General features: G+C 46.7%; 1 protein-coding gene across 1 annotated transcript in view; it reads right to left on the bottom strand.

Annotated features, from left to right (window-relative positions):
- alox5a (arachidonate 5-lipoxygenase a) overlaps positions 1-6783 on the bottom strand; it is a 33006-nt gene that overhangs the window by 1645 nt on the left and 24578 nt on the right. The gene's annotated exons all lie outside the window — the stretch shown is intronic.

Here is a 6783-nt window from a genome sequence, read left to right as displayed (position 1 = left end):
TTATGTGCTTTTAGTGTTTCTCGCTATGCAATTGTATGTGTCATGTATGCATAGTGATAGTGTGTGTCGAAAGAGCTTTGTATTTGTTTTTAGCTCAAGTACAAGTCTTATCTGATCTTAGTTTTTAGCACGGAGATCCTTTCAATATCACAATGAACTGCGTTGTTGGGCCAAAAAAGTCTGTTGCAAAGTCAAACATTTTGTTCTGTCTGTTTTAATCAAGCTACGATAAAAACCAGAGATTGCGTGGATTTGATTGGAATCTCAAGGGGACCTATCAGCCACTGCTGTGTATGTGGGCTCGATTGGCCTTCATTGCCCACTCGTCAGCCAGCCTGTGAGGTCCACACCACACACACACACACACACACACACACACACCACACACAACACACACACACACACACACACACACACACACACACACACACACACACACACACACACACCACACACACACACACCACACACTGACACACACACACACACACACACACACACAAAATATCTTACAGTTTTAGTGCAACATCTATTTTGGCTTTTTCTTTACCTTATTGTTCTAGCTGAGGTTACGGGTGACAGTTACACCAGAATGATAGCTGTTCCCCATCAGAAGGCCTTGGGGTGAAGAAAGACCAAGCTACGGTTGTTGGGTGGGAACCAAACAAGTGAAAATCAACAACAGGCCTGGATGATCGAGTACGAGCCCCGCCGGCGCACATCATTGTGACGAACGCCGTGCTTCTTGGGTCCTGGTACAGAAGGCTGCGTACTGCGTCCCTCAGAAGAACTGTGAGCCACTTTGCACGAGCCTGCCGCTACGGAAAGCAGAGTCCGGCAGGTCGGTTAAGACCCTTTTTCGAGAGGGGGCCTGTCCGAGTAAAAGAATTATCTTTCATAAACCAAACATAATACAGCTAATTTGTGCTTGCGCTATATCAAAATAATGGGACTAAGAATCTCCCTGGAAAAGAAATAACCACAAAATGTTCTTCACATAAACAATTTATCATGTTGGGAAATACAAAATCTATAAAACGCCCTCGACAGCTACAACATTATGTGTTTCATTAGGTTAGTTGATATTTGGAATAAACATTAACAGAACAAAACTGCTTGTATAATACATCACACAAGGGCATACAGCACAAGAGCTTTTACAACAACGGACAAGTACGAGTAGGGATGTAATAGGTTGATAATAACAGTATCAAAACCCCACATTAAACGAGAATAAGAACAATCTAAAATGAATACACTACAGACACAAGATGGAAAAGCAAACCACTGAATAAACGATATGTAAAGAAAAATCTGAATTTGCATGCATGTTCAAGCACATCCAAACTGCATGAGCTTCGAAAGGTTTGAACTTTCTTGTTCTTCTTTTACAACTAGTGGTTCGAGATCTTTAGGACCAAACTCAGAAAGGCTTGTGTGCCACTCTCTCCAACTCGGGGCTCCTAGGTTCTCTGAGCGCCTTTAAATACATTGAACAGACCTACTTTTCCTGACTGAACAGACAGCACAGCAGACAGCAGACAGACAGGACAGACAGAGAGACAGACAGACAGACAGAGAGACAGACAGACAGACAGACAGACAGATCAGACAGACGATCAGGACAGACAGACAGACAGTGATGAGCGGGAGAGAGACAGACAGCAGACAGACAGACAGAGGACAGACAGCCAGACAGACAGCATAGAAGACAGGACAGACAGACGACATACAGACAGACAGACAGACAAGACACAGACACACAGCACACACACACACACAGACAGCACAGACAGACAGACAGACACACACACAGACACACACACAGACAGACAGACAGACAGACAGACAAGACAGACAGACAGGACAGACAGACAGGATTTTTCCAGCTGTTCGTGAACCTTAAGCCTATGGTGTAACCTTCACTGTGGATCTTATCTGTTTGAGGAAGTGTGGCCCCGGCCAAAAAAACATACCATATTTCAGATCTGAGGCCCAACCAGTTAACCTCATCATTTAAATAAAAAAATGTAAGTGTCAACCAATATATGAACAATTTTTAAAGAATACATAGTAAAATAAATAATATAAAAAACACAGAATAAAAATAAATAAAGGTTAACCCAATAAAAGTAATGTTTGCGCCAATGTAGATTGTAATATATTAATTTACACTGCATCAAATAATGGAACAGCGTTTGAATATTAAAAAGCGTTGGCTCACTAAGTACAAGTGGTCTGGTTTGTTCGCCCTGCTGCAGTGTGCCGTAAGGCAAAAGAAACCCGACCCAAGTCGGGGGTCGCTCTGGGGTGCGCCCTCTTGGCTATGGGGTGTCATGGTCTGTCCTAGCTCTGGCAAACTTCTAGAGCCTCTGTTCGGCAGAAGGAAGGAAACAAGAACGACGCTGATACAGTCCCAGTGGGGGCTCTTCAGGCGACACATGAGCCAGATCCCAGCCAGAGCCCTTCTTTTCCTATCATCAACTGCTATCGTCTAATTCCCCCCTGGACGCAACCCTTCAGCTGGCCTGATATCTGCTCAACCACCTCATCTCCACCCTAACGTCACCGTCCCCTCAACACTTTTTAGCCCCCCATCAAATAAACTGTTACTTTCAAGACCTCCTCACCCTGGTCACACCCGCACTGCGAGTCCGCCAACTTGAACGTCTTTCAAGAATATCATCCCTCCACAAGTCCATTACATAAAGCTACAAACTCCATCTCAATGCAATTACAGAGATGCTCTTATGTCCGCTAAACTGACCTTACCTCTCCCACATCTTCACTGACCCCTCCGTAACCCAGACCCTCTTCTCCACAGTCAAAGCTCTTCAAACCCCGTGCCTGATACCTCCCTACTTCTACTTCCGCTACTGCAGCTCATTCCTCCAGCCTTTTGCAGACAAAAATTAACGCCATTAACCACTCCTTCCAGTCCATCTGATATTCAAGGCATCTCCCCCAACCTCCACCGGCTACCATTTCTCCCCCCCATTCTCCCTTGACCTGCCTGACCCTCCTCCCCAGCGCCGCCTCTCCCAGTTCAACCTGGTTACCCCACTTGAAATACTCCATCTGATCGGTTCCTCAAATCCCCACAACCTGCTCCCTTGACCCTCTACCCACTCCTCTCCTGAAGTCCTGCCTCCCCGTCCTCTGCCCCTATCTTGCTAACCTTTCAACTCCTCGCTGTCCCATGGAACCGTCCCCTCTGCCTTCAAAACTGCTGCCGTTACTCCAATCCTCAAAAAAACCTGGTCTTGATCCCTCCTCCCTCACTAATTACCGCCCCATCTCCAACCTACCATTCCTCTCAAAAACTCTTGAACGCATTGTAGCCAATCAAATTCACTGCCATCTCCAAACCAACCAGCTTTATGAACCCCTTCAGTCTGGATTTCGTCCTCACCACAGTACAGAAACTGCACTCGTCAAAGTCCTCAATGACCTCCTCACCTCTGCTGACACTGGTTCCCTCAATATTCTCATCCTCCTCGACCTGAGTGCAGCCTTCGATACCGTGAGCCACAACATCCTGCTCACCCGACTCAGGGACATTGGTATTGAAGGCATTGCACTCAAATGGCTCCAGTCCTACCTCACTGAACGATCCCACTTCATCTCCCTCCCCAACCACTCCTCTGCCACAGCTTCAGTCACCCAAGGCGTTCCTCAAGGATTAGTACTTGGACCCCTCCTCTTCATCATTTACATCCTGCCCCTCGGTCAGATACTCCGCCACTTCAACCTGGACTTCCACTGCTATGCTGATGACACTCAGATCTACCTCAGCACCAAATCCCTCCATAACCCACCCCTTACCCACATCGATTCCTGTCTGACAGCTATTAAAACTTTGATGCAACATAACCTCCTCAAACTGAACAGCAACAAAACAGAACTCCTCCTAATTGGCTCCAAATCCACCCTCAGCAAGGTCACTAACATAACACTCACCATCGATGGCGCCATTGTTTCCCCCTCCAATCAGGCACGCAACCTTGGCGTAATCTTTGACCCCACCCTCTCCCTCGAACCTCATATCCGCCAAACAGTCAAAACCTCATTTTTCCACCTCCGCAATATTGCAAAAATCCTACCGTCTCTCACCCGCCCCGCAGCCGAACGACTAATCCATGCCTTCATTTCCTCCCGCCTTGACTACTGCAACTCACTTCTTTACGGCATCAGCACTACTTCCCTCAACAGACTCCAACGGGTTCAAAATGCAGCTGCACATCTCCTCACACATACTAAATCATGGCATCACATCAGCCCAGTCCTCAAAGAGCTCCACTGGCTTCCTGTCTCCCATCGCATCAATTACAAAATTATGGTCCTCACCTACAAAGCACTCCACCATTTGGCCCCCCCTTATCTCACAAGCCTTCTCACTCCTTATCAACCCCCACGGTCCCTCAGATCCACCGCAGCCGGACTCCTATCCATTCCCACATCCACACTCTGCAGCTTTGGCAGATCATTTCATTGCGAACGGATGCGGCACCACCAAATCGGATGCTAGTAATCGGGTCGGAGGAAAAAAAATGGTAAACGTCCATAAACGTCACTTTTTGCTCACAATAGACATTATCCTCGTCTCGTACTACGTGGTTTAGTCTGAACTATATTAGGTTCGACGAAAATAGGTAAACCCTCCGCCTTAAAACACCGGATTTTCAGAGGAGACAAAAGACCGGGCTTTGGTCCGCTAGCTTGGTCTGGAAAATCCTAAAAGTCGATTGCGCAGAGGCGTTGACTCGATAAAAAAAAGCGGTGTTTACAGTGCTTTTGGCTACCCGGCGTCAGAAAAAAGGTTTTTTGATTTGTGTAGAGCGCGAAAAACTCCCTGGCATAAAAAGGTCTCTCATTAGACTAGTGCAGTCGGCCGTATGAATCACCATCCTTAACACCAACGACAGGACATCGTAAAGACTGATAGAAGTGACGTGCCACGAAAAAATTCCGTTTGGACGCGCACAATCTTTGGTCCTCTTTCCGTGGTTTAGTCTGAAACTAAGTATTGGTCGGGCGAGATTACGTACTCCCGTTGAACGGACGGATTTTCAGAGGCGAGGACAAGACGGCTTTGGTCCTAGCTTGGTCCTGGAAATCTAGAAGTGCCAGATGCGAGAGGGTGACTCGAATAAAAGCCGGTCGTTTTCAGTGGGATTCGTTACGAGTAATTTGTTGTCGAAGTTTGGTACGGACGGCGGATTTTGGGCGAATAAATTTGGCCCTAAGCTTTGGGTCACGGAAATACTTTACGTTCAGATTTGCGAGAAGGTCTGACTCCGCAAATGGAGTGTCTCTTACGTGATGTTTCCCGTTCAGTAATTTTGTAACAATCTTTTGTTGAGGAGCAACTTTTTCTGGTCCTAGGAAAAGTCTTTGCCGTGAAATTTGAGCTTATGATCTAACCTGCCTAACCGAAAATTAAGACACCAAATTAGACCTTAAAAGATTTAACCCGGCCATGTTCCGAAATACATCTTGTCTCTTTCCGGTGGTTTAGTCAGACTAATATTAGGTCCAGAATTACCTACTCCGTTTGAACGACGGGATTTTCAGAGGAAAGACAAGGACGGCGTTTGGGTCCGCTAGCTTGGGTCCCTGGAAATCGGGGAAGTCAGTTGCGGCAGAGGCGTTGACTCGCTAAACGCGCCCCCGTGTTTACAATCGGTTGGTTACCAGCTAATTTGTTGCTCGAGTTTGGACAGGATTTTGGGGGGGGGTGAAAAATTGTGGGACCCCTAGGTTTTAGGGGTCACTTGGAAGAAAAATCCGTTACCCGTTTAGATTGCGAGAGGTTGAACTCCGACAAATCGCAGTGTCTCTTTACGGTGAATGGTTTCCGGTCAAGTAATTTGTAAATTTGTTCGAGGAACCCTTTTGTTCTGTCCTGAAAGTAGCGCGGGCAAGGTGAGCGCCTAGTCTTGCGGAGCAAAATACGGCGATATCAAGAAATAGTATACCTGCCACAGCAAGGGTGTGCCGCCTCCGGCCACTTGCTTGGCGACCCTTTTCCTACGGGAGTTTGCCTATTGCGTAGGGTTTTCCGCTTGCCAGAGAAAAAAAAAAGGAGCCCATTTGCGATTGCGAACGACGCGGTGGCCACGACATGCGGGGGGGAATTTCTAGGTATCGGGGGGGGGTGAGAGGGAGAAATAAAATACTGTAACTGACCCATACCTCACGTAGGACATTAAATCTCGTCCCTACTTACCGTGGTTGAGCTGACGGGAAGACAACTCGTCGAGATTACTCAAACTGGGTTGAACACGGGATTTTCAGAGGAGACAAAACGGCTTTGGGTCCCTAGGGCTTGGGGGTCCCTGGAAATCTAAAAAGGCAGAATTGGCGAGGAAGGGTTGACGTCGATAAAGCCGGTGTTTTACGATGGTTTTGTTACCGTCGCTAGTGTTTGTGAGCAACTTTTTCCTGTCGGTAAAAGGGTCTCTCCATAAACTCTATTATGTGTATGTATTATTATTATTCGGAAAATAAGGATAATATCGCGCAAAAGTGTTTGAGTTTCGCGAAAATGTTTTTTTTAAATACCTGCCTTCCCTATCTGTTTGTCCTTGTCGTTTAGTTCATTCATTATCAATTTTATTTATTTTTCCGTCAGTTATCCTTCAACTAACCTTCTTCCGAAATACCCATCTGCCTCAACTTTTCTACAACAAAACTCCGGCCCCTGACTTTCTCGACAATCCCTGAGTCTCAGTGGGCCTCTAGAACTCCCTTAGGTCTCGGATCCTCGACGGTGACTCTTCC

The sequence above is a fragment of the Notothenia coriiceps genome, unplaced genomic scaffold (assembly GCF_000735185.1).
Source record: "Notothenia coriiceps isolate Sejong01 unplaced genomic scaffold, NC01 NC01_scaffold00000339, whole genome shotgun sequence".
Taxonomy (NCBI): Eukaryota; Metazoa; Chordata; class Actinopteri; order Perciformes; family Nototheniidae; genus Notothenia; species Notothenia coriiceps.
Note: the sequence above shows the minus strand (reverse complement) of the source record. Positions and strands in the feature narration are given on the sequence as shown.